We start from the raw sequence: 25,671 nt of genomic DNA on the forward strand, positions 1-25,671 counted from the left end.
ATTTTTGAGCAGGCACCACTGGCTGAAAAGATTTTTTTAAAATCCTTTTCCTGTGTTTATAGTAACGACAGGACTTATTGTGAATGAAGAAAATGTAAAAGAGTTGAATTTGACATGTATGTATTTGCCGATCTTTTTGCATGTTTGTTTTTAATTCTTTTGGGGGTTATTCAATGAAATTTGGCTTCCTTTTCTAGCTACTAGTTTTACTTTCAGGCCCTAGGACAAAAAGGCAAATTTTAAAATATTTTCCTTTATAGTGTTTGTTGGGCGTGAGAAAAGAACCACAAGCATTAGGGGTATTTTTGCTTTTATGTATATTTGTGTACGCATTTGTTGTTTGTATAATATTTGTGTTTTCAACCAAGTTTGTCCCTCTGGTGTATCTTTCATCCTATTCAGTCAAACCTGTTTTTTTCTGGATTCTTCTTGTGGTCGTACTGGTGTGTGTGGTCTGATATTTGAAAAAAATGAGTCCTTTAGCTGGACATGTATACTAGGATTTCACACGGCCTTGGGTAGATCTGCATTGATGGGCTCAGTCTAAGACACTGTAAAGGAGGCTTGAGCAATTTTAGGAAGTGCTGAGGATCATCCCTTTGAAAAGTCTCCCTTTCATTTAAGGATGGGTCAGATCAGATGCTTGGGAACTAATGAATCCCTGGTGCTGTACATCTCAAAGCCCCTGGCTTTCCGTCCGTGACATGTGGTCTTCCGTAACAACAGGCAGATAAAACCTGAGTTAATGGTGTAAGAGCTAAATTAGCTTACAGATATGCGCATTTTATTTAGATAATTGTAGGAGATGCAATATGCTCACTAAGAAATGTGAAGACAGCTGAGATTTACAGGCATGACTTATGTTCATGTAAAGAAAAATTTGGGGGTATGGTGTTTAATTTCCTGAAAACAACGACATGAGTTGGAAGATGAACATCAGAGTAGCTCATGAAGGATCTCAAAAGGGAAAACAAATGCCCCAAGGAACAAATATTCTGTATATATCTTTTTTTTCTTTTTTTCTTTTTTTTTTCCAGTGGAGCTTTTATTTAAGCCTCTCTTTGCATCCTAGCTTCTTCACTCAACAACTCCGAAGTAGATTTTAAATTTATACTCTTTTATGAAAATGTCTACCTTAATTTTACTCGGAGCAATTTAAGAAAGAAAATCCCCTGACATCCTTTGATGTATAAAGCGCCAGACTTTCAGGTAATGTTTCTCCCTAATGGCAACAGAAGAGCGCAAGGGCCTTTAGCCAAATCCACTCTGGGAAACCCTGCATCACCAAGGCATTTGCTAGCACACAGTGGCCCCAGAGAACACCTTACCCCAGCCTCCCCGAAGGAGAAGTTTCTCAGGATCACTAGAAGAAGGAAACCCTTGTCCCACTGCCCCACCCAGGGGAATTTTTCCCGTGCGCTGGCTGCCCAGAAAGCAACGCAGGTGGGATGCTGGCTCTCCCTGGAGTGGCACCGGTGCCGGCAGCCCGCTGGCTCGCCATGCTGAGCGTGGCAGAGTGCCGCCTCGCACGGGAACCACCCTGCGACCGCTGCTCTCCCCAGACATCCCTCCCTGCTCTTCGCAATGCGACCTCACCGCTGCTCCCAGAGGCACTACCGCTGTGAGCCAGGCACGTTAGGTGATGACGATGTTACTCATGACTTTTCATGCTCTTGGATCTCGGGCTACAGGTGAATTGCTGCTATCATCCTGATTGCTAGCGTGCGAAGCACTGGCGGGAGGGAAGGGGGCAATGGGGACAGCCCTGCTGGCACTGCCGAGCGGGCTCCCTTCCCGGAGGGCTGACCCTGCCGCAGCAGAAAGGCGCATTTATTCTTGATTGATGCAGGTTACCCCTGGAAAGCCATAATATTAGTATCGGAGATACCATTTATCACCACAAAACACGAGATGGCTACTATTACGTACTTTACCTGCCATAAAAAGATGTTCATCTCTGTTTATCAAGGTTTATAAGCTAATGATACTGTTGTTGGCTGCTGTTGGTGCTTTGCTCCTTGTCTGCTGCGTGACTTGCGTAACGGCGGCTGCATGGCCCGGGAGGTGCGTGCCAAGGACAGGGCCCCTGGACCCCAAAAGTCATGCGCATCCATGTGACTCGGGAAGACACCCAAGTCTGGACGTGTTTTAGTATGACACATACCGTGCCTTTGCTTGTAGGTCCGTTTTGTGCTCTGGGGCTCCTGTGGGAAAGGACAGTCAGCCCAGCTGTCGCACCAGTTTTGGGGGAGCTGATAAACCCCATGGTGTCCACTGGGTCTGGGAACGTGTTTATTGCCAGCGTGAGGCAGAGATCAGACAGATGGGGACTGCGGGGTTGGGAGAGAGGGTGGGAAATAGTCCCTTACCCCACTAGTAAATTCAGAGTCAGGTGTGTGGCAAGCTTGTGTTCCTTAGTGGTGTCTCCCTTAATTTTCTGAGGTATGAGCAAGCCAGGTCAATCAGTAATAATAAAAAGTATCAAGAATGATTTATTTTTTTCCTCCTCCCAAAGAACAAAGCAGGAGGACATTCCTTTCTTGCTAAGCAGGCAGAAGAGACAGTAAGCTGTATCTTTTTGTAGTACAGTCTAGGCTAGATAAAACTGCTATGTATATTTTCCTGATTGTCTGACCAAGGCCCTGAGATAGTGCTGTGTCTTCTGGCAATAATAATAATAATAATAATAATAATAATAATAATAATAAATAGTTTTATTGTTGCTGGGTATTTTATCAATCTCTTCAGCAAGCTGTGACTTTTAAAGACACGATAATAGGTTTTTGGCTTTTTTTAAAGTTTTCTACTACCAGTTATTTGGACCCAGAGCCCTGGGTTCAGAGCATTCCAGAAAGAACCACGCACAGAAAACAGGGCAAAATAACAGTTGAAATGCTGTGTCTTCATGCAGAATTTGTGGGTAAAGACACTGTGAGAATGACCTGAGCCCCTGTCACTGGGATAAAGAGTTATGAGCCCAGGACTCATAAATACTCAGGCCTTGACAGTCTTTGTCCTTGGGCAAGTCATTTGGCCTTTTTGGCTTCTCTAAAGAGATAGCATGATAACACCTCACTTCCCTCACAGGTCTTAGTGTGAGCTTATTACTTAGTGTTCGTAAAATACCTTGTAGATGAAAAATGCAATTGACAGCAAAGGCCAAATTCTGTTCTCATTTATACCAGCCCAGCTGCTATTAAAGTGAATTTAAGCTGGGCCAGGGAAACCCGGAGGAAGATTTGGCTGTAGGTGTAAAGTACTGTGATTGATCTGTCTGCGCAGAGCTCCTTGAGGCAGCTCTTCCGGCAAGCTCTCTGGCCTCTGCTGGCACAGAAGCCCCATGCTTAATTTATTTTGTTGCTGCTGCTTTTTTAAATTGGCTACTAAGGACCTGGTACTGCTCTTGCTGAAGCTGGCAGGCTTTGGCTTGGGTCGGCTGGGTGATTTGCAGATGGACGCAACTCCCCAAGTTCTGCGGTGCAGCAGGCATCACCTTAGGGCAACTGATACAAAAGTGGCTGGGAGCCACCTGCGTCTAACCCAAACTCCTCGGATGAACCAGCACCAGCATGCAGAAACAAGCCCTGGAGAAGCCCCGTGAGGCTGGGGCGACCCAGGCTGGCTGCTGTAGTAATCATCTGGTAATGGTCCACTGTATGTATTGAGGTGCAGGTAGGCAGGGTGGGATGGCCAGGGCCACCCCCACAAGGGAGATAAAAAAAATAACGGGAGACTCTCTGTCAGCAGGGTGAGGAGGCTTGACTTTTGAGGCTCTCCTCTCTGTTTTTGGGGAGGCTGGCACTGGGTCAGGCAGGGCGAGGGGAAGGAGCCCCCTGCCCCAGCCAGCCGGGTCGCTCTGCAGGGACCCCTCAGCAGCACGCAGCCAGGCTCCACCTCCACTTCTGGGGTATTTTGATTGTAGTGAAAGGCTGCGAGAGCAAGGGAGAGGAAAAGCTTGCTCTATGCTACATTGACATTTGAATTGTGAAATGCTTCTAATAAATTGCATCTCCGGGAGGGGCTTCATCTGACCGGCGTTTGGATGAGTCTGATACTGAAGGAGGTGGTATCCTATAATGCACCACGTCTGAGCGTAGGCTACACTGAACCAGCATTATTTCATGGCAGTGCATATCCACAGTTTATTGAAGTTGGAAGGGTGGAGCCCAGATGTCTTTTGCTGCTAAAGCACCTGTGTTCTTTGACTTCCTTTACTCCCACTCCAAATGCAGCCTGATGCTTCCCGTAACATCTTCCTTAATTACAAGCAAGGGCTTGAAACTCACCCGTGATCAAAGGCTGCATTTTGACAGTTCAGGTGCAATTAAATGTGAGTATCAAGTAGGGTGCCTGCAGTTTAATATTAAATCTATGCTCAAGTGTGGGCATAAAACTAGAGCCGCAGCACCTTCTTGCAGATCACGTAGTTAGATATCTAAATGGGTGCACTTGCAGACAGAAAATTATGCTTAAGTCATTGGAGGCTTGGGCAAAACCCAGCTAACGCTGAATAGCCAGCCACTCCTGTAACAATGTTTTTCATTGGACACAAGTCTCTTAACTTGCTAAAAGGGAGCCAGGGGCAAGCATTCAACAAAAAAAGTCTTCACTCGTGGACCAGATATAAGGGAGCCAGACAGTTGCTGGCTTTAAAGTGGTTTTGACTCAAGTACATTTGCAGTATCCTTGGTATTTACACTCAAAGGCTTCTCTCAGAGCAAATATCTACCTGACCATGAAAAACCAAGATCAGATGAAATCTGTGCTCTGGTGGATTAGAAACAGAAATGTTCAATCCACTCTTAAATGGAGTTCCTCTACTTTTTTTTTTTTTTTTAAGTAACATGTCCAGCGAGATCCAGACAGGATGAATACCAGAAACCTCCTCAAATGTTTGTTAAGGTAGAGAAGAAAAGTAGCTGTTCTCTAATTTCCCCAACTCCTGAAAAAAGCACTCTCAGCTTCTGTTCTTCTTTCATAAGGGATCTTTAAACACGCTCAACTACAAGAGAGTATTGATGAAAACTCCATTAATCAAGCCATTATTTCTATGGGGTTTATACTTGGACATGCTTGGACACTGGAGTGACAGGCAAGGTTCCCCCTGGAAGAAATATGTGGTCTGCTCCATGGCTGTCCTAGCCACTGTTCTTCCTCCTTGTGTCCCACCAGAAAATAATAATTTGTAGTCTCTTGCGAAAGTAATGAAAGCCTTTCATCTTTTGCTGCCGCTTCTTTTCCTACTGGATCAATGGCTATTACAGACACCACTGATGTATTGTCTGAGGCTAAAACTCAATAACAAGCTCAAATTAGATTTAAGGAAATGAGTCAATAAGCAGAACAGGAAGGAAACACACCAATTTAAGCCTAGAAAACCACATACCACAGTGTAGTGCAGGGGTTTAATACCTTTCTTTTTAATGTGAAACTGGGGACATGAACTTTCAGGTGCAATGTCTGTGAGGGGCAACGTTCCTACTCTGTCTCAAGTCAAAACATATTAATTACAAAAAAATCAAATTGGCATGAGGCAATTGCTCTTGATGAGGTAAGACAAATGTTAAAACACTGCAGAAAGAAAGCCTGATGAAAAGTGTGCTGAAAGGCCAGAGAAGACAGGCAAAGGGAAGATGAAGTGCCAACCCCACGCAGAGACCACGTGGCTGGAGAACATGGGGAAGGTGGAAGGGGTTTAGCCCTGTGCTGGAAGTTTCCACCTGAAGTTATAAAAAAGGGGATAGTGTGTCCTGGAAGGTTTTAAATACAAATTCCTGCTCAGCCCATTGCCCAAGAGGTGCAGCACTGCCTGTAAATATTGAAACATAAATTGCCCAAATGGGCTGGCTGAAATGCTACTGCCTGAATACTGTGAGAAATGTGTTTGTCAACATTATTGCAGGGAAGGTGAGCCAAACTCACAACAACTGCCACAAAAGTAGGGCAAAAAAGGTATACTTTCCCCTATGTGTCAGAGGCTGACTCCGTGCCAGGCTCTGTCAGAATGTGAAGGCAAATGCGCCCAAAGGCAGCGGAGTCCCCCAACAGGCCTTCATTTCATGCTCTTGGTGTTTTACCACATTTATATTTGGCCAAGCGTAGGGGGACGGCAATAAGGATAGATCCATTCTTCCATGGAGCAAGGAGGAAGATAAGACGGCTAGAAACATCTGTTTATTGGGATGTGGGGCCTGGAGGCCACTTTGTCTTCTCATGGTCCCAAAACCAGCCACGGGAGCTGCGGGAAACCTCACTGAGCTTCGCACCCCAGCGGTACCTTCCACACAGGGGTTGAAGAAAGCTTAGAAGACTATAAACAAGTTTTCGAATGCACCAGGAGGTAGCTTTTATTCTCTCTGGTTTGCATACTGTGAAACTGGAGCACTGAAAAGTTGATTTTCACAGTTTCCTACTGCTCGACACCTGCATGAAAGGCTGGGGTTTCAGAAGCGCTTGGGGCACTCAGGAGGAACCAAGTGCAACTGCTCTTCCTCATAACTTTGAATAGCAGCCACTTCTTTGCTACATTTGCTAGCATGCAAATGCTGGTGGAAGTCAGCACTGAAGTTGACTGCAGCAGAGCTCTGAATCTGTTCTCTCAGCACTAGATAATGCCTCTCATTATCACTGTGGTTTTACCCTCCCTAATGACTACTGCGCTAGGAATAAATCTGTGACATGCAAACTGGCACGTTTTTTGGCAAGCACAATCGCCCATGAAATTCGTATTATTTTTCTCCTTTTGCCCAGCCTGCCCACTTAGCAGTGTTCCTCTTTCCCTAGGAAACTGATCCTTAATTGGGAGAGTCATTTACAATACTGGCAAATGACTCAGAAGAAGAGAAGCATTATGGACCGAGATGTCTCAAAAGGCCAGTTTCATCCCCTGGCCTGTGAGTAGGAGACCTGGTTGCTCAGGTTGGTGTTTTGTCTCATGATGGCTCTGGGCAGGGCAGAGGCAGTGTTTCTTTGACCCATGATCATGCTAGAATCATCCCAGGTATAAGTGAAGAGCTGGAGCCACAGTCACTGAAAAGGAGTTGGTGACAGGGAATTTCACCTGCTGCATCTGGTAACATTTTAGAACCAAATTCAAGCACGCAAACAGCTATGTACTTACTGCATAAACATATATAGGGCGCTCTAAATTTTGGACAGCTGCAATAAGGTGTGTTCTGCTGCTGTAGCTTTGACAGTGTTAGCTCGGTGAAATTACTAATTGCACTTGATGTGCTGAAAATAATACAGCCATATGTGTAACTGCTGTGTGTACTTCATAAATGAGATGGTGCCACCATAAACTGTGAAAATAATGCAGCTGTATAAAATTAGAGTGATGAATATGCATTGGCCTGCAGTTCTACTAGTGCAAGCCAATGCCGGTACCAAACTGTTCCCTCAAAACTGCGGGCATTTAAACCTGCTTTATAGGGAGGCATTGCTTAGTGTGCCCTTTGATTATGTGCAGAATGCAACACTGGTGGTTTGGTTTTTTTCCTTCCATTCAAATTCTTGATTTTGGTGGAAATGGGAGTGTTAACTGCTGACATTTCTGTTACGATGGTCGCCCTCCAAGGTAGATGGACTTGGCTTTAGTTTTGGAGGAAACCACCCATTCTGGCCCCCGACCAGCTGGTGTGGTCGGCAAGCTCCCAAGTGGAGGGAATGTGAGAAATGGGCAGAGCAGAGTATGGCAACGGGGAGGGTTTGTCCTTCCAGCATTGCTTCCCACTTCTAAGGCCAGAGAAAATCCTCGGCTGAGCAGGTTGTCACCACGGCAGCCCATCTGCATGCAGCTCCTCAGGGACGCAGTCTGGGCAAACAAAGGACAAGCTAGAACAAGGGACCGAACAAAGACCTAGGCCATTAAGAGTTGAGGGCGGAAAGAGAAGGAACAGGATTACAGTCAGATGACACCCAAGTAAGGAGACAAAGGACCGGGAGTGAATCCTAATGACTCACGGAGGAGGGAGAGGAGACAAAGACCGTGATTGCTATCAGCTCCTGGAGGGAACATCCCAGCCACATCCCAGCCTTCCCATGGTTGCCCCGAGGGAAGAAGCTAGGAGAGATGCTGAGGACTGGTTAGCAAGTGAAACTTGTCCTCCTCGTGGTCACTGGGAAACCTGGCCAGCCTGCAGGGACATTACCTGGAGGAGATAATGGTGATAAGAGCAAATGATTTTTTTTTTCTTTTTTAAATAAAATCATCCGCGGCTGCTACAGTATTGCAACATTGAAGATGAAGGTTTAGAAGCAATTAAATCTCTGGCCAGTGTGACTACCCTCCTGGATGTTTCCCCAAAGAGGCACACTCGGGATAAGGGTAGTTAAGCCATCAGCAGATAAAAGGAGATTTGTCAGCTTCCACATCCTGAGCAATCTCGGCAGAAGTGGGTGCATCACTGGGGAGTAACTGCCGCTGTTTATCGATCTTGATAAGTATACAGAAACCTCTGTGGATAAATAGCAGCCATGGCTTTTATCACCAGGGCCATAAACTGGAACTCCCCCTCTGATACCACTCAACAAAAAAAACCCTACATCCCAGAAGTGGTTAGCAGTGTGAGAGACCTGTAGAAAATACTGGTGGGTCCATATGGAAAGCCCTATGCCATGGCACACTTTTCTTACCTAATAAGCTGCGGGTGGCCGAATGAAATGAGACTGTGCACTACATGTACTCAGCAGAAAAAGACCACGCTTCACGGATAGCCAGAATAACCTCGATCTTTAAATATTCACTTTTTAAATTTTCATTTTTCATGCTGTGGCAACTCCATTGCACCCCCCCCATGCCTTAAAACAGCGTCAACAAGAACGAACCCGCTGGTGAGGCTGCGATGGTTCTTCAGCTGCAGACATGACTACATAGCACCAGCTCCAGAGAGAGGTTTGTCATGCTGCCATCAGCACTTTCTTGTTATATGGGATGTCTGGACAGGTAGGAGAAATATTAGGCTCTGGCAAGCAGCAACTTGCAACTGCAGCTGTTTTCACAGCTCAGAAATAATCCAATGCGAGGCAAGAATTTGCTGCACTGAGAGCAGCAGGAGCAAGGGACCAGAGGCGGGCTCCCTCCTCCCTTCAGATTTACAGCTTGGTCCTCCTCGTTCATTTGAGCATTTCCCCCGAAGCCACCTGGCAGTCTCCTGGAGCCACCGTTGCATGTCAGAGAAGTTTTCCTCATAAAATAAAGGGTAGAGCGAGCCAGCTGGGGTGGATCTGGCTGGAGCGGGGTGCTGTATTTGTAACACGTCAATGATGAGGAAGGTGGTTATGAGAGTTCAGGCCAAATAATATACTTCATAGCAGCAGGGAAGGAATTATGGCATATGAGGTGAAAAGAAAAAAAAAAAAATCCTAGCATTGAGAATGATGCTGCTCGATCTGACTTTGATAAAGCCACAGCTAACAAGATCAAAACTACCTGGGCCGATGAGTCTCCCGTGGAGAGCAGCCCACTTTGCTTAAGACAGCTATGATGGCTAAGAAAGGCGAAATCCCAAGCAGGGCAAGGTTTCAGTGAAGTTGATCTCTCTCTCATGATTATGTTTGGGCATTTGCCTAAAAGATGCTGATCATGAATTTAGAGCCTGCAGACCACTGGATTTTTCCACTCCTGCTATAGTCGTATCACATGGAGTAGAAAATTGTCTCCTGTCATCTGTCACTAGCAACACAAAAATCAGCGTAAAAACACATTCGGAGAAAGCAAAACCCTTCCGACTTTGAGATGCAATTTTGCTCTGCGACACATAGGTGAATCCTGCTTTGGAAAGCTCTGCCTATAAATATTTTCTTTGTGTTCATTTGCCACATTTTTCTTTAGGCACAATCGTCATGTAATTTGAAAGAGCCAGAGTCTGCAGCTTTCAGCCAAACTCATAGTCCTTTAGCAATGAATTTCCTAGCGTGTGTTGACTGCTATAGTCGTAACTTACCTAGTAATATCCTTATTCACTGTAAGGGTTGGGCACTTGTGATCTAAGCATGGAGCTATGTTGCTGTCACTTCTCCCATAGAGGACCTTTCCCTGCGTGGAACCTGCCCTTGGGTCAGTGGCAAGCAGCTGGGGAGGGACTTCTAGAAGAGGGTAGCTGCACCTCTGCCATTTGAGCATAAGCAATGGTTTTGGAGTCAAAAGCTTTTTCTTTGTTAAAAGTTGGGAAGATGACGATCAAAGAAAACATTTGCAGAGAAAAGAGTAAGATAAAAAAAGAGGCTCAGAGGTCTGCAAAGTATTGTGGAGCTATGTCAGAATGGTTTTAAAAGAAGACTGAAAGAGAGAAATTGGTGGAAAATTAAGCAATGGAGGGGAAAGACATGCAGATAAAGTGAAAAAATGGACAAGGTGATACAGAATATGGGGAGAACATGTGAAGACACCATGGGAAAGAGAGAATGAGAAGGCAGAGGATGCTGCTCTTCAAAGAAAAAATGAGGAAAGAAATACGAAGAAGAAGGAAATAATAAAAGGAACATGGAAAATGATAGACAGACTGGCAGAGAAACAGAAAATGGTTGGAAGGGAATTAAAACATTAGAGGGAGAGCGTGAAGAAAGCCGTGTAATATTAGGACTAGCAAAATGTATTTTATTTATTCAGTTCCTTCTGGATTATTTTTCCTTGGCAGCTGCTGAGGGTCCAATTGCCGTGCACTCCCCTCCCTCCATGGAGGGCAGCCAAGCACTTCTCTTTGAGTATGATGAATGCCCAAAACAGTCTTGAGCGCTTCAACTTTAAACAAAGTGCTCTCCAAAGCCCCCTTCTGCCTTGGGCAGCTTCCCCTCCAGCCTCCCTGGCAGAAACCTGGCCGCTTTGTTACAACCCGCATGTAGGCTCCCATGAGCAACTTTTGCAGCTTGGTCCATTATTAATGCTGAAATTGGGATGAAATAACTGAGAATCAGGCTAACCTTTTCCTTGCAAAAAGGAGAGACGTAATTTACTCCCTCCTACACATCTCTCTTTACCATTGGTGTGCACAGTGCATACACGTTCCTTGCAGATGGGCTGGGACATCAGCTCTAACAGATATTTAGCAACTTCTTTGTGGGACCATCCAAATCCTATTGTAGTCAGTGGAAACTCCTCCACTCATTTTAAGGGGAATTGGTGTGGCCTTGCAAGGCTCACACCCATGAGACTCACACCCTTTGGCCTCTTCAGAGAATTTGATTTCCTGAGCAATTTAATCAGTGGGAAAGTTGGGAAGTTGAGAAAGGCAAGATGTCCTGGTTTCAGCTGGGATAGAGTTAACTGTCTTCCTAGTAGCTGGTACAGTGCTATGTTTTGAGTTCAGAGCGAAGAATGTTGATAACACTGATGTTTTCAGTTGTTGCTCAGTAGTGTTTAGACTAATGTCAAGGATTTTTCAGCTTCTCATGCCCAGCCAGTGAGAAAGCTGGAGGGGCACAAGAAGTTGGCACAGGACACAGCCAGGGCACCTGACCCAAACTGGCCAACGGTGTATTCCATACCATGTGACGTCCCATCCAGTACAGAAACGGGGAAGTGGGAGGCAGGGATTCGCCGCTCGGGGGACTGGCTGGGTGTCGGTCGGCGGGTGGTGAGCAATTGCACTGCGTATCATTTGTACATTCCAATCCTTTCATTATTGCTGTTGTCATTTTATTAGTGTTATCATTATCATTATTAGTTTCTTCTTTTCTGTTCTATTAAACCGTTCTTATCTCAACCCACGGGTTTTGCTTCTTCTCCCGATTTTCTCCCCCATCCCACTGGGTGGGGGGGAGTGAGTGAGCGGCTGCGTGGTGTTTAGTTGCTGGCTGGGGTTAAACCACGACACAAGATAAGGCCTTAAATCCTTTTCTTTCTTCCCCTGAGTAAGGGGAGGCCTTTTCCAAGCCTAAAAAGGTATATAAAAGAAAAGCCTTTCTCAGGGGTAATTTTTATCAGTCCAGACAGTGACACAGTAAATTTTTCAAAAGCTTCCTAGTGATTTAAGGGTGTAAGTCCCATCTGACTTCAGAAATTAGGCTTGGGCAATTTTTTGCCCTTCAGCCACATCTTCTTCCTCTTCAGCCAGATCTCTAAGGAGGTCTGCGCTCCTTTAAGGGAGATGCAAATATGGGGTTTTAAACAACTCTTTTTAAATCGGGGGCATATATAAGAGCTGACATGTCACAGGACTGACATTAGACACATGGATCAGGCAAGTCTCACAGCCCAGAGGTCTGAACTAGGAACCTCCATACATATTTTCTGGCAGCAATCTTAAATGTGATATAAGTGGCATTGTGCTAGAAAACATGAACACACTTGACTGGAGCTCTAGGAGAGCGAGTATTAATGAGATGGATCTATCAGCTTAATAAGAAGCTTATTGCCTCTTGGACCATAAGTAGGTTGTTTGGAAAAACACATACTAACTGAGCAAGGCTGGGAAAAGACAAGAGTGTTTTAGAAAGCTCTCCCACTGCTGTGGTAGAAAGGATACGGCTCTGCCACGTTAGTGGGAGCCCCAGCAGTAGGACCCTACCAGCAAGGGTGTCTGCACAGCTGCAGCTGCAATGGCTTTCTAGCTGGTGAGGTCTGAAATGCTCTCAGCATCATCTTGGTTTTAGGAGCTATGGAAAGCCCTAAGGACACACAGCAGCAACTGCAGTCCACCGGACTCTGTACACGCTGACATAGGTTTGAATGCTCTTGCCTTGGCGGGTCTGGTCCTGAAGACGTTGGCTTGTATGACTAGTCTTCAAATTAGACACTGCTGAAATCCCCCAAGCTTCTTCCAGGGGTGCGAGGACTGCGGGATGAGGCCCTGAATGAAAGACTGCTGTGCAAGGGTAGCCTCAACCAGGGCAGTCCGATCAGGCATCTCTTGCGGGGACAGCATTGTTTTTGATGTACTTCCTGGCCACCAGCAATGCCATCCCCTCTGCTGAGGCGTAGACAGGGTGCTTTCATTTTCAGAAGCCCCAGTAAAAAAACATATTTACTTCATATTCATATACTTAACTAGCTATACTGTCTATCCCAGGAAATCCATAGGATTTCCTAAAGAGCTTTGTTACTTAATTCGTTTTAAATCGTGGTGAATCTGCAGCTGTAGTGTTAATTATAAATGATGTCATTTTCAGGAAGCGTCAGGATGAAGCACATTCGCTGCCATGCTAGTGCTGAGCACATAAACATCCCAGCGTGCTTTTTTTTCCATGCGTGCTTCAGATCTGACACTGAAATTCCAGCCCTCGGTCCTAATCCTATTAACACTTGACTATATGAGTGAAGTTACTCAGCTGACGATGCTTCAGTGTAGCTTCTGGTGCAGGTAATGGCTGGCAAGATCAGCCAGTGGTTTGCAAATGTGTAGTATAAACAAGTCAAGCAAACAAGTCTGCATAAACAGAGACTTCCACACCTTGCTTTATTTTCTCTGCTAAAGTACATGGTGGGACCTGTCTTGGTGATTGCTGGACTTTCATTGTTGGACAACAAATTCTGCCTGTGGTAACCCTAGGTTTTATAACACCAATCAAGGGGTGTAAAACACCCTGAAACGGCTGGTTTGTTTGGTCCTAATGGACTATGTTTAGAGTGTTTACACAGCGCAGCACGATTTCATCTTCTCAAGGCCTGTGCCGTGAACTGTGGACTTATACTACCCTAAGGGTAATATATGTGGTACTTGTGCTAGGCTAGAGAAAATGACCTTTCTCCTACTCAGTTCTCTTTAATTAATGTCGGAGTTGAGTTGCACCACTTTTTTTGCATATTCTGTAACTTGTTGAAAACTTAACCTTTTGGGCTAACATTTTCTGTGCTAGATGCCTACCTCAGTCTGATTCTGTAGGGATATTTCTGGCTGTTCAGCTCTTTCTAGGAAATTTTTTCCCAGAACAGCTTGTGTAAGATGTAGCACCATTGCACTTTGGAAAGGGAAACCATGATCAGGCAGTGATAACGTTATGTGGAAAATCTAGTTTCATTCATGCATCTGCAAAAAATACCTAGATTCAGCCAAGTTATAAACCCTTGGAAAATCGCAGTTTGCACACACCTGGTAGAGGCTTGTAAGTTTGGCTGCTGATCTCTTTGATGTTTCTGTCTGTGGAGACCGTGCTCTGGTCTATGGCTGCAGGGACTGAGCGGGAGGTTTTTGGCAATGCTCTTCTTGGTGCCTCCTGGCACAGCCACAGAGACTTGTGCTCTGTGCCATTCACCTCCCGGACCCCAAACGGCGAGGAGGAAGGGTCCTGGCCTTTATTTGTGGAGGTGGCGTAAACAGGTGGACTAAAGCAGCCTAGAAAGATTGAGGCTGGGGACTTGGAGTGGAGAAGATACTGGGGCCCCGCTGTAAGAAACCTGGTCTGGGAGTTGGTGTGGGAAACGAGGGCTGGAAACTGCTGGAGTGTAATGTGACCAACAGCCTGGCAAGGAAAACTGGGGAGATTGTGTTGAAGAGTGGAAAGTGGCCTACCAGGGCTGGAGACCGGGGGTGAGGGCACAGGGAGCCTGGGACATGGAACTGGGGCGGTGGCACAGGGGGAGGTGACGGGGGAGGTCAGCGGTGGGGAGCGGGATGACGGGGTTGTGCTGTCGAGATCCCACGCATCGTGGTTTAACCCCAGCTGGCAACTAAGCACCACGGAGCTGCTCGCTCACTCCTTCCCCCTGCCCCGGCCATGCTCCCTCCCAGCTTCTTGTGCACCTCCTCGCTGGCAGAGCATGGGAAACTGAAAAATCCCTAACTTAGGATAAGCGCTACTTAGCAACAACTAAAACATCAGCTTGTTATCAACATTATGCTCCTACTAAATCCAAAATACAGCACCCTACCAGCTACTAGGAAGAAAATTAATTCTGTCCCAGCCAAAACCAGGACAACCACCACGCAACTGCAGGGGAGCCCAGGATGCTCTGAAAAGCAGCATACTTTCATGTAACTGAAGTGTATGATTACGTCAGGAGGGACTAGCACAGTCAGCCTTAATTTGGGCGTTTTCTAGTTTTGAATGCTTGTGTTTGCAACTTCAACTTTCTTTTTAATGGAGCTTTTTGTCAGCGATAGGACTACCTGTAATTATTCTGTAGTGAGCTGGTGCCAAAAGGCCATCATGATGCTCTAGTATGCAAGTCCTGAACAGTGATTGCAGTAGTTGTTGCACTCGGTAAATTATGATGAAATATCTCCATGTCATTTATTTGTGTTGTGTTTGTATATGAGGACTGCAATTCTCTTAAACCTCGGCTACTTCAGAGGAGGAGAGTGAATTAACATGGATGAATGAGGGGCTGTCTAACTAATGGACTTTCAATATAGTTAATGCCCAGCAACAAATTCAACATTGCTTTGGATAACAGAAGAGTTTTGGTTTTGTATATAATCAAGGTTTGGTAATTGAAATTCACTGATAGGACAATATTTTTCACATAGATGTTTACTCTTTTGTTTAATATACAGTGAGCTATTAATTATTGAGAAGATACAGGTAATGGCTCTTTCCTGATGTACGGTAAAAAAGCAAAGGATCAAGATTTGATTCATATCAGTGTATTTTTCTAAACATTACCTTGTGACAGGGTGAGGGGAGATAAAAGTGCAGCTCTGCAGAGAATTGCCAGAGCTCATAAACACTTTTTTTCCCTCTTTCATTTCTTGACAACTGCAGCAGCAGAGACAATATCCAGGACTGTACAAAGAGTAACCGCTGCGGTAGCACCCCTGGTGTGTTTATCCAGCGCTCTGCACTGGCAGTAAATGTTCAAAACCCAGCAGGAGACAGCCCTGAGCGTCCTGCTGTTGCTGACCCTGCTTTGAGCCGGACAGGAGGATCTCCCGAGGTCCCTTCCCACCTCAGCCATGCCGTGCCGAGACGGGCCGGTGGCCGGGGTGCCAGGCTGGCCCATCTCAGGCACACCCGCACAGGCTGCCCAGGGGCTCCCTGAGACTGGTTTAGCCTGGACCACCACTTTGAGGGAGGCAAAGGGATGCATCAGCAGGCCCAAGTGCTCTCATGGATTGGGAGCCTCAGGGGACTATTTGTGCTGCCTATCTTTGGGCACTAAACTTCAATGCAGGAAGCTTTTTCCCCTATCTTGTCTGCGGAGGGAGATTAGCTCAGGCAGAAGGTGACCCAGAGTATCCAGCCTGGATTCCTGCTCTGAATCATCTCCTAGGACACCTCCCCATTGGTTGTAAAGGCAGCATGCCAATACTGAAGGAGCAACTTCCCTACATTTTGTACCGAAAGATGTCAATGCACCTTCATTTTTAAGGTTATAGTTAATAGATGAGCATTTACAAACTATTACAGGAGAAAATTATTGGTCAAATTTCTGTGGCCAACCCAAGGACAGAAAGTGGGCTGAATGGCGTACAGGTGAATACAGAATTTGTTGCTCTTCCATGGTAAGCACATTGACCATCTTCTCCTGCTTGAAGCCTTTAATGTTAGCACGGGGGCGAAGGCTCTCCTCCTAAGTAGAGATTTTTTTTGAGAGAGAGAGAGGGAGAGACTGGGGGTTCAAAGCAATTTATTAAACTGAGTTACCACAAATATGTGGCCTTCTTACATGCCAATTTTCAGGTTAGCAATCTGTAAAAATACTCACTCTGCTGAATATTTTAAAGCATGCAATAAAACAGTGTTTTATGGAAGAGAACAGCGGAATGTGTGTGAGCCTGTCAGATTTCAATGAGCCAAAATGTTCGTCGTCATTTTATCACAGGGTATCAATATGAGGAGTGACAATTACCTGTGATCAGTGGGGCTTGAACCTGCTTCCACCGATAGATGCCTTTTTAATCTCTATGGGCTGCACTTTTGGCTCACAGTTTTAGGCAAGAGCCTTCTGTGAAGTTTTTGTGCAAGGTGTGAGGTTTGACAGGCCCTGATTCAGTAGCGATTTTAATGGTCAATGTAATTTTTTCCCGTTAGTCCCAGAGGTCTTAGACTGTAGAAGTCTTCATTTTTTTCCACTGAAAGATGTCTACGTGAGCAGGGGTTATTATGAAGTTTGGTTTAGTACTGCTGTCTCACGCATGTGTGCTTGCTGGCTGCTGGACCGAATGGAGAAGCGCTGAGCTCTCCCTGCCTCTTGCTTGGTGGGGGTTAAAGAAGTTTCTTTCCTCTATCCCACTAGTGATTTTAAAAAGAAAAAAAAAAAAGAGTAGGGACATTACTGTTCCTGATTTCTCCTCCTCTGACAGCTTGGCCAAGGGTTTCAAAAGCAGCTGAACGAAAACAGGAAGACAGGAAGATACACAGACAGCATGATATAAACTTTGTTTCTCTAGGAAACTAGGCTAAAAAAAGTTCCTAGGCCTCTTAGTAACACAATAAACCTTGGGAATATGATTTAAGTCTCCAATGTGAGCTCAGGAACAAAATGGAATGGATCCCCCGTGTGCTGATTATTTTTAAAATGCTCAGAAGCTCCAATTCGGTTTTATAATTATTTGGTGACTTGCTCCCGGCGCTGAAAGTTTGACTCTGAGGTCTTATAAATATATTGCCTATTAGAGGTCCCTTAGGTAATCATAATGGAGAAACCTGGAGTTAGTTACCTTCGTTATGGTATCCCAGTGCTATCCCAGCATTTGTAGGGATTGCTTCTATTATTCCCGTGAATGATGGGAGATCCCACCTCCCCATTACGAGCTGTGCTTGAGTGAATGTGTCTGAGAGCAATTTGCTCTAATTGACTGTTACGTATGATGCCCTTATAAAAAATGCTCAAAAAATCCAGATGGAAAAAGAAAGGTCCCTTGATCCAACCAAACTGGTGAGAGAATAGCAAAGGGCAGCAGAGCAGAGCTGCCTTTGCAGGGCAGAGTGCAGGGCTGTCCTTCCATCTGTCCTTCCACGCCCCTGGCGCTGGATGCGCCCTTTTACTCTGTTTTTATCAGGTAGGCACTGAAAAGGGCAGTGCCAAAGAACTTGACGTGTCCTAGTGAAAAGAGTTTTATCAAAATAAACCGTGTGGAGCAACCTGAAGCTGAAATCTATTTCCCTTCCTTTATTTCAAGCCCATTGCTGGGAACTTTTCAAGTTTTCTTCCCTAGAGATTTTAAGACTCTTCTTCTCAGAACAGGTGCAGCCTGGGGGATGACGGCGGCAGTGCACGAATCCTCCTGGGAGTAATTACACTTCCTTTCCCCTTCCCCTTGTCTGCTGCGTCTATCTGGTAGCGCTTCTGCCAGGAGCTGTGCGCATACGTTAACTTTAATCCATTCAGTAGAGGGAGTCAGATGCTAAAATCTAAGCATGTGTGCTAGCCCCTCCAGGATCAGGACCTTGTATTTGCATGCAGGAGCAGAAACACTTGATTCTTTGCTGTCCACTTAACCCGGAGACGGGGGTGTACGGGGGTGTCTTGGTCTCAGCTGAGCTGTCTAAACTCTGCTGTAATGATAAAACCACAGCAGCAACAATAGCACTATAATTAACCAAGTCATCGTGCCAATGCTCTTCAACACTGCCTTGCGGGATCTGTCTCAGCGAGCGGGTTATCTTTCTCTACATCTGTGTAGTCCCTGGCCTCTCTGGTGGACATCATTTGCAGCAGTGCCGGCTGGCGCTTAGTTGGAGGGACGTTTGTTTCCATTTTGTAATAAATTTTCCTCTCTTGTGTCCATGGAGATCTGGTACCGTAGCACTGCTTGTGGGCATTAGCTCCCACTTGTTTTCTAAGGAGGAAAGGGGGAACTCATCTAGGGAATGGTAGGGGCTTGGCACACAGAAGCATGTAAGGAGTTGTGCCTCTCAGACTTGGCGTGTCTCTTCAAAAAACAGGATGTTACACAAATACCCAATGTGAATTTGCCGTAAGGATCTCCTTAAATTGTAAAAACAACTGTGCACCCCCCCCTCCTCGGCATCTCAAAGGTTTTTTCTGAAAAAAAACTGGAGAACCTTGAATGGCCGGGGTGGGCAGGTGTGGGTCACGGCCGGTGCCAGAGAGTACAGGGCAGGGATGGCAGGTGGCCCCTGCCCAGCTAAGGGAAGCCTCAGGAGAAGCAACTCAAGCATTTGCTCTTCAGATTAGTCTGGTGGGCGGTGGGGGGGAAGGGGAGAGCAGCGAAATCTTTTGCACGGTCCTTCTAGCCGATCAGCAGAGAAGCGAAAGTCAGCAGCATGTGCTAAAATGATGCCTGTGGTGTAGAGTACGTCGTGAGAGGTCAGGGATGGTAGCGACTTCGGAGGCAGACATGAGGGGGGAACCAGACTCAAACTGGTGGCTGAAATCTGGCCTATATGACTTCTCCTGTCTTACCTCTATTATTTGATTAGGAAGGTTGGAACCAAGAAACACTGTGGGATGCGAAAATCTGCTTTGAATGTTCATTCTGAGAGTGGTAACTGAGTTTTAAATATTTATGGCAGAACCTAGAGTTGTACTAGTGAATGCACTATAGACTCTCCCCAGTGGTAAGCCTGGCTTGCTGGAGACCCTGCTCTGCAAATAGCCCCATTGCAGAGCAGAGGGGGGAGAAGAAAGGGGAGGAAACAAGTAGACTTTTGTGAAAATGATTTATTTTGCCGATTATAGAGCTCTTACTCCTCCACAGGCAACGCTTTCAGTGTGGAGCTGCAGAGGCTGGGGAGGAGAGGGCTTTTCTAACCAAAACCAGCACCTGGATAACCTACAGGTCTGCTTTCACACCGCTTGCAACTGTTTGCCCCAAAACAACGCTGGCTCTGCAGAAAAGACAGGCAACGAGGAGCAGAAAGACGCTTGTCTGCCCTTGCCATTTGTAGCTCTTGCTGCTTGCCATTACCGATCCCATGTGAGACACTAGGAGGTACATGGGCATTTTTTCTTTTACTGCTGATGTAAATAGGATTATTTTCTCTGCAGGCAGCGCAGAAACGAGTCCATGGTCCTGTGCTCTCTAGCAGGCATCGGCCTTGGTGCAATGAATAAAAGGGAGGCCTTATTCCCTAGCCCAGCCCCGGGTCTGCTGTGGTAAGACAACATGCCACACGTCCCTATTACTTACTTTAATGTGCACCAGTAATGCAGCTCTAAGCCTCCAGCTGGCATTGAAGGTCTTCAAGGCTCAAGGCACCAGCTACCTGGAGCCTGAGAACCTGCCTCGCCCGGGGTGTTCCACAGCCCCACGCACGTCGTGGAGGCGGCTGTGGTGGGTGCGCGGGGCTCTGCCAGCCCCACCAAGGAGGACGCGCTGGGGTGCAGTTATCCCTCACCCGGTGCCGAGAGGCAGAACGATCTGCGTCTCCCAGCGGCAGAGCCCTGCCCGAGCACCGAGGAACCCCCCACCTCTCCCGGCGCTGCATTTCCCCTCTCCCCGCCGGGCCGGGCAGGGGGTGCCCGCGGCTCCCGCCGCCCTCGCTGCAGCGGGGCCGCCCCGCTCTCGGTCCGGGCTGCCGCCTATCCCCTCCCGGGGCGGCGGCGGAGTGGGGTGGAGGAGGGTGGGGGGGGTGTGTGTGTCCCGGCCCCGCCGCTCGCCCGCCGCGGCCGGCCCGGGGTGGGGCTCACCGGGGTCCGGGGCGGCTCCGGCGCTCCCCGCCGCCTCGGCCCCGCCTCGGCCCCGCACCCCGGCGGGGCGGAGGAGGGGGAACGGTGGGGAGGGGTGGGGGGGCGGCGCCGGCTGCCGGGGCGAGGGCGCCGGCTGCGGCGGCGGGCGCGGGGCTGCCACCCCGCGGGCAGGCACGGCGGCGGCGGATGGCGGCAAGGTCAGTGGGCGCCCGCTCCCCGGCGGCGGGGCTCCCCTCCCGGCCTGCCCCCTCGGCGGGGGGGCGATGCTGGAGTGCGGTAGATCCAGCGGGGGGGGGGGCGGCTTTCCTCCCCCCCCCCCCCCCCCCCAATTCCCGTCGGGGAGCGGGGCCGCCGCGGATGCCCCCCGCCTGCCTCCCTCCCTCCCTCCCTCCCTCCCTCCCTCCCGCCCGGGCGAGGGGGAGCCGCGGGTTTCGTAACCGCCTGCCCTGCCCGGCCCCGCCGCGCACGGCTCGCTGCGGGCAGAGCGGGGCTCGGGCTCGGGCTCCGCCGCCGGCGCTTCCCGCCGCCGCCCGGCGCTCCCCCCGCGGGGCCCGTCCCCCCCTCCGGCGGGGAGGGTGAAGGCAGGCGCGATGCGAGATGCAGGTGATCCGCCGAAACGTGCGCGGGGCCGCCCGCTCCCCGCCGCGTCCCGGGAGGGTGGCGGGGCGCGAAGGTTACTTTGAAAGCCGGCGGGGTTTGCGCCTGCATCGCGTCGGCGTGGGTTCGAGCGGAGGAGGGTTATCCGTGTGCTTCGTGAGCGAGTAAATCCAGCTAACTTAGAGACGGGGCTCTGGGGGGGGGGGGTCCTTTGTTTCTGTTGGAGGTTTGGGGTCGGGTTGGGGTTTGGTTTTTTGGGTTTTTTTCGGTTGATTTCCCCTCCCTTCCTTATGCTGGTAGTTAGCGGAGAAGATATGCGGTAACTCGGGTGCTGTCATTAAGTGCTAGACATCTCGCTGGGTTTTTAGCGAGCGGCTTTAATTTTGGTAAGCAGGCAAGAGGAGAGGCGTGAAGCCCCCTGCCCGGGTAGGGTCCCCGCTCTGCAGAGCGGCGGCGTTCGGAGTTTGTTACGGCGTTAGCTGCAGCCCCCCAGCTGAGGTCGAGCTGCAAAACCGTGATTTACGAACCCTGCCGACATCCATCACCCCAGCGCTTTGTTCCGACATGCCGTCCGGTGGAGGGACTTCTTCGGAAACAGCTCTCTGCCTCTTCCGAAATGTGGATACGCTTAAGATGTGTGCACCGGGCTGTTAGCTGGGGAGGCATTAAGGGGGTGTGTTTCTGTAATAGGTGTCTGAAAAAGGAAAAAAACAAAAGAAGAAAGCAAACAGGCTTTTGATAAGGTCCCATTAATTGAACTATAAACATAGTAATTCCTCTGTTCTTATTTCTTCGCTAAAACTCTTTTCTTCCTTCTCACCGATACGGTCTGTGGTTTGTTTGGGTTTTTTTTTTATAGTACGTTTCAGAGATCTTTTCTTTTGATGCAGCTTTGCTCAGGGTTTGGGTCTGATTGAGGCTGTTGGAAAATATTTGTAACCTTCCAACTTCTGATGTAGTATATGAAGGTCCTGTTTCTAGCCTTTCTGCACCCAGGCTGGGGTCACAGGCCTTTTGGAAATGCCCACTGAGTCTGAACTAATGCAGAGCTCACGGGATGGTAATAGCAGCCATTTAGGAAAAAACCTTCTGCTGGAAACGCTATTCTTGGCTATGTAACGGTGCCCAACTGGATTTCAGCTTCTTGTTTATTGCGTGAAAGGCAAAACATAAAAGTAGCCCTGGCCGAGGACTACGGAGCTGGGACAGCCTTGTGCTGTTGCTGTCCGTGGCACTGGTGTGTCTGTGACTGTCGGGACAGGGCTCTGTGGAAAATTCCTGCCACGCACACGCTATCGTTGGCAGTATAGTTAAAAAGCCCAAACCTCTGGTTCAAACCTGTAAGGTCTGTCAGAGGGTTTGGACAGCTTGCCAGGTATGTGAAGACAAATGAAAAAGATGCTTTCTGCTGCTTGTCTGGGGGGGAGGAAAGTTGGTTGGGCCACACCTGATGGAAGTCTTAAGACGCTTGTTGTGAAGTCTCTTTGGGAGCACTGGACAGTGCTGTGGAATATCCAGATTAGAAATGCCAGCAGGACAATAGATAATATTTCTGTCTTAATATAGTGTGTTTAAATTATACATGCAAATGCAGTAACTCAGAACGAGCCGCTCATCCAAAGGTGTGCTATGGCTTAGCAGAGCACGCAGGGAACGGGCAGGTAGATGCTTCTGGGCACTGCTCACCCTTCCCCAGGTGACTCACTTGGGCCTCCAGCTTTGCCAAAATCCCTGGGTATGTTTTTGTCGTACCTGTTCCTGGCTCCAGTTCAGGATTCTTCACCTTGACCCCTCGGTGAACTGGAGCAGGATCTCCTTCAGCCACAGTCTGACAGAGGCTTCAGCACAGTTTTAACTTTAGTCATGCGTGTTGTCCCAGCGAAATTAAAGAGGGATACTCACAAGCAAGCTTGCACGCAAAGGTTTTAAGCTCAGGGCTGCCTCTCTCTCGCAAGCTTTCCAGGGTGTGAACTGCACCTCTTTTTTACTTGCACGGTGCTGAGAACAAATGCCGTATCGTGTTTGGGTTCAGTACAGAATAGCTGACCTTACTTGGGACCAATACCCACAGAGTAGGAGCCGTGGTGCTTCTCTGCTGGAGATTTGTGGAGGATTAGTTTGCGCTTGGGACCTGAAGTCTTGCTGGAAGCTAATGAAGCTTATACTCTTAAATGCTCAAGCCATCCTTTCGAGCAGAATTTAGTTTTCTAAGTCAGTGAAGTATTTTTCAGACCGTGACCCCAATTGGTTGGTGGTACCTGGAGGATACAGGTCTAGAGGGATGTATGTGATCTAGATGATGCCCCGATCAGTTGGCGTGACTCTACCAAAGACCTGGTGATTTGCGGGTTTGACCACACGGCCGTTGACTTTGGGACCTGGCCTAGGGCACCGGCCTTTTAAAAGGGTGGTCTCACATTGCCTTCTGTATACCTGTATTTATTTGTCAGCCAGTTCTGCAGCCCTTCCGCGCATCAAGTAGCAGTTGTTCAGGCAGGTAATTCCACTGGCTTGAGCGTGGTTATTCAGCTGAGTAAATGGTGTGCAATCCGAGTTCAAGGTAGTGGGTTTTGGGCGTGAGTGCTCTCTTTTTGTGGGGAATGTGGGAAACTAATTCCCAGAGCCTGGGATCCTGGCATGCCTTAAATTCTCTCCTGTTCTTATGCTTTGCCTCTATCTGGTGGGTGGGTGGGCTGGAAGTGAGATGGGAGGCTGGACTTTCCTCCCTTTTACAGTAAGCAGCTCTTCCAGAGAAATTCCACAGCTGTTTCTGAGTCTGTCCAGAGTTGTCTGCTTGCTTTGCCGATGCTGTTTTCTACACAGATAGCTTTTCTGTTGCTGGGCTGGGCTCTGCGAAGGGAGAAGAGGAGCCCTTGGAACCGATGTAGCTCTGTAGCAGAGTCTGTCAAACCGAGTGGCATTAGAGGAAACCCTTCCAGCCCTCATCAGCACAAGCTAATTGTGCAGCATCTCCCCATGTCCTAGGCTGGCAAGGGCTCAGCATTTGCTCATCAGACCACAGCAGAGTTGACCCCTGCCTCAAAGGCACCCTCTTGGTGCAGGTGGCCAAGCGCCAGCAGCGTGGGCTGAGGGACGCTGGGGATGGCGAGGAGAGAGATGCTGAAATCTCTGGGATGAGATCACCTCCAGGGCTGGGGCTTGTGAAGGAGAGAGGAGCCCCAGCAGCTTCCACACTTAGAGCTGAGCAATAGTCCTTCAGCCCTGACGAGGCATTTTACCCCTTCCAGGTGTAAATGACCGTCCCTGTCTTCTTGCTGCAGAAATTACCCCTTCAGGGTAACCCTCAGATGTAAATGAGTTTGTTAGTTGCCCCTTCCTGCTCCAAATGCATAAAAGCGTTGCAGAGCTTAACTGCAGTGTGGGATGTGCAGCTCGCAGGCTTGATCGAGCAAGGTGTCGTTTCCTGGGTCGTAGCAGAATGTGGAAACGCCACTAATCCAACACACCATAGTTTTCATCTGGCTTTATTTTATTTCATTTTAACTTAGTTTCCCCAGGAAATGAGTACCGTCTCTCTCCTGCCCTTTGTGTTTGGCCAGTTTCAACCAGATTGCACCAACGGTTGGCAGTCTTGGAAGATCATTAATTTCCCACTTGTTTTTTGTTAAGATTAGCGGCCGGCTTGGAAGTCTTTGAAGCAGTGCTCTCTCTGAAGAAAAGGAGACTGTTTTCAGCTATTCTCCATCCTGCCTGGTAGCAGCTGCCCGGCCAGGCATTGCACGTGTGGTGGTCGAAACACGCAGCACCTTCGTAGCCCTGGCCACCTCGCGAGGTGTGCGTGGTCTCCAAGGCAGGGGCGGGCGTGGGGTAACATCGGAGGGAGCTGTAGTGGCTGCGACGGAGGGGCAGGAGGGCAGAGGGTACAGATCTCCGGCAGACGGGGCCTGTTTGTTACACCTCCTCGCAGCGCGGCTACCCTTTTGTTTGTCAAGCTAAAGCCACTTTGATTTAGGAAGGCTGGCAGGCTGACAGCCATAGCTTGGAGACTGCTTTCCTTGACCTCCGGGACACCTTGGGCTGAACAGAGGTGAGCATCAGAGCAGACGGGAACGTGCAGCCCGGGCAGGACTTACGCAGAGGTGTGTGTGTGCGCAAACTGCACGTGTGCAATGGCAGCGTGATTACCTGGGCGTTCACTGGTGTCATCCTGTTGAATTCAGTGATGAAAAGATGACGTTCAGCGCCGTACATTCCTCCCAAAATAGCTTCCATGGGTGAATACAACCTCCGATTCCCACGCAGCTCCCTCCCTACAGTTACTTTAGGCAGGTGTGTACTTGGCCTGATGCAGTGCTGTGAGATGTCAGGGACGTGCTTCTGTATTGCTAAGTGCCCCGGTGTAGGTGCAGCTGGTCTGGCATGGGTGTCTTCGGTAGTCTGCCTTGGAAATCTGGGCAAAACTATACTAGGCAAAGAAGTCTTACCCTCACCCAGGCTGTACCTGTGCTAGACAGCTTTTCAGCATAGCTGTGCTGGGTGCAGTGGGCACGTGTCTTCCAGACCGGGACTGAAGGAAAAGACAGGCATCTGTTCAGGCAGCGACATAAGAAATAGGAGCGTCAGGGTGTCGAGGAGCATAT

General features: G+C 48.3%; 1 protein-coding gene across 6 annotated transcripts in view; it reads left to right on the top strand.

The window, feature by feature from the left end:
• Window positions 1-20,574: 20,574 nt before the first annotated feature.
• Window positions 20,575-25,671, top strand: part of RNF152 (ring finger protein 152) — a 45,498-nt gene continuing 40,401 nt past the window's right edge. For 3 of the 6 annotated variants that reach the window (XM_052780850.1, XM_052780823.1, XM_052780868.1), the window contains exon 1: window positions 20,581-20,670. The gene's annotated coding sequence lies outside the window, so the exon portion shown is untranslated. Of the gene's footprint in view, window positions 20,671-21,024; window positions 21,235-25,671 lie in introns of those variants that run through there. The other 3 variants (XM_052780832.1, XM_052780840.1, XM_052780859.1) reach the window with 2 other exon arrangements.

The sequence above is a fragment of the Harpia harpyja genome, chromosome 1 (genome assembly GCF_026419915.1).
Source record: "Harpia harpyja isolate bHarHar1 chromosome 1, bHarHar1 primary haplotype, whole genome shotgun sequence".
Taxonomy (NCBI): domain Eukaryota; kingdom Metazoa; phylum Chordata; class Aves; order Accipitriformes; family Accipitridae; genus Harpia; species Harpia harpyja.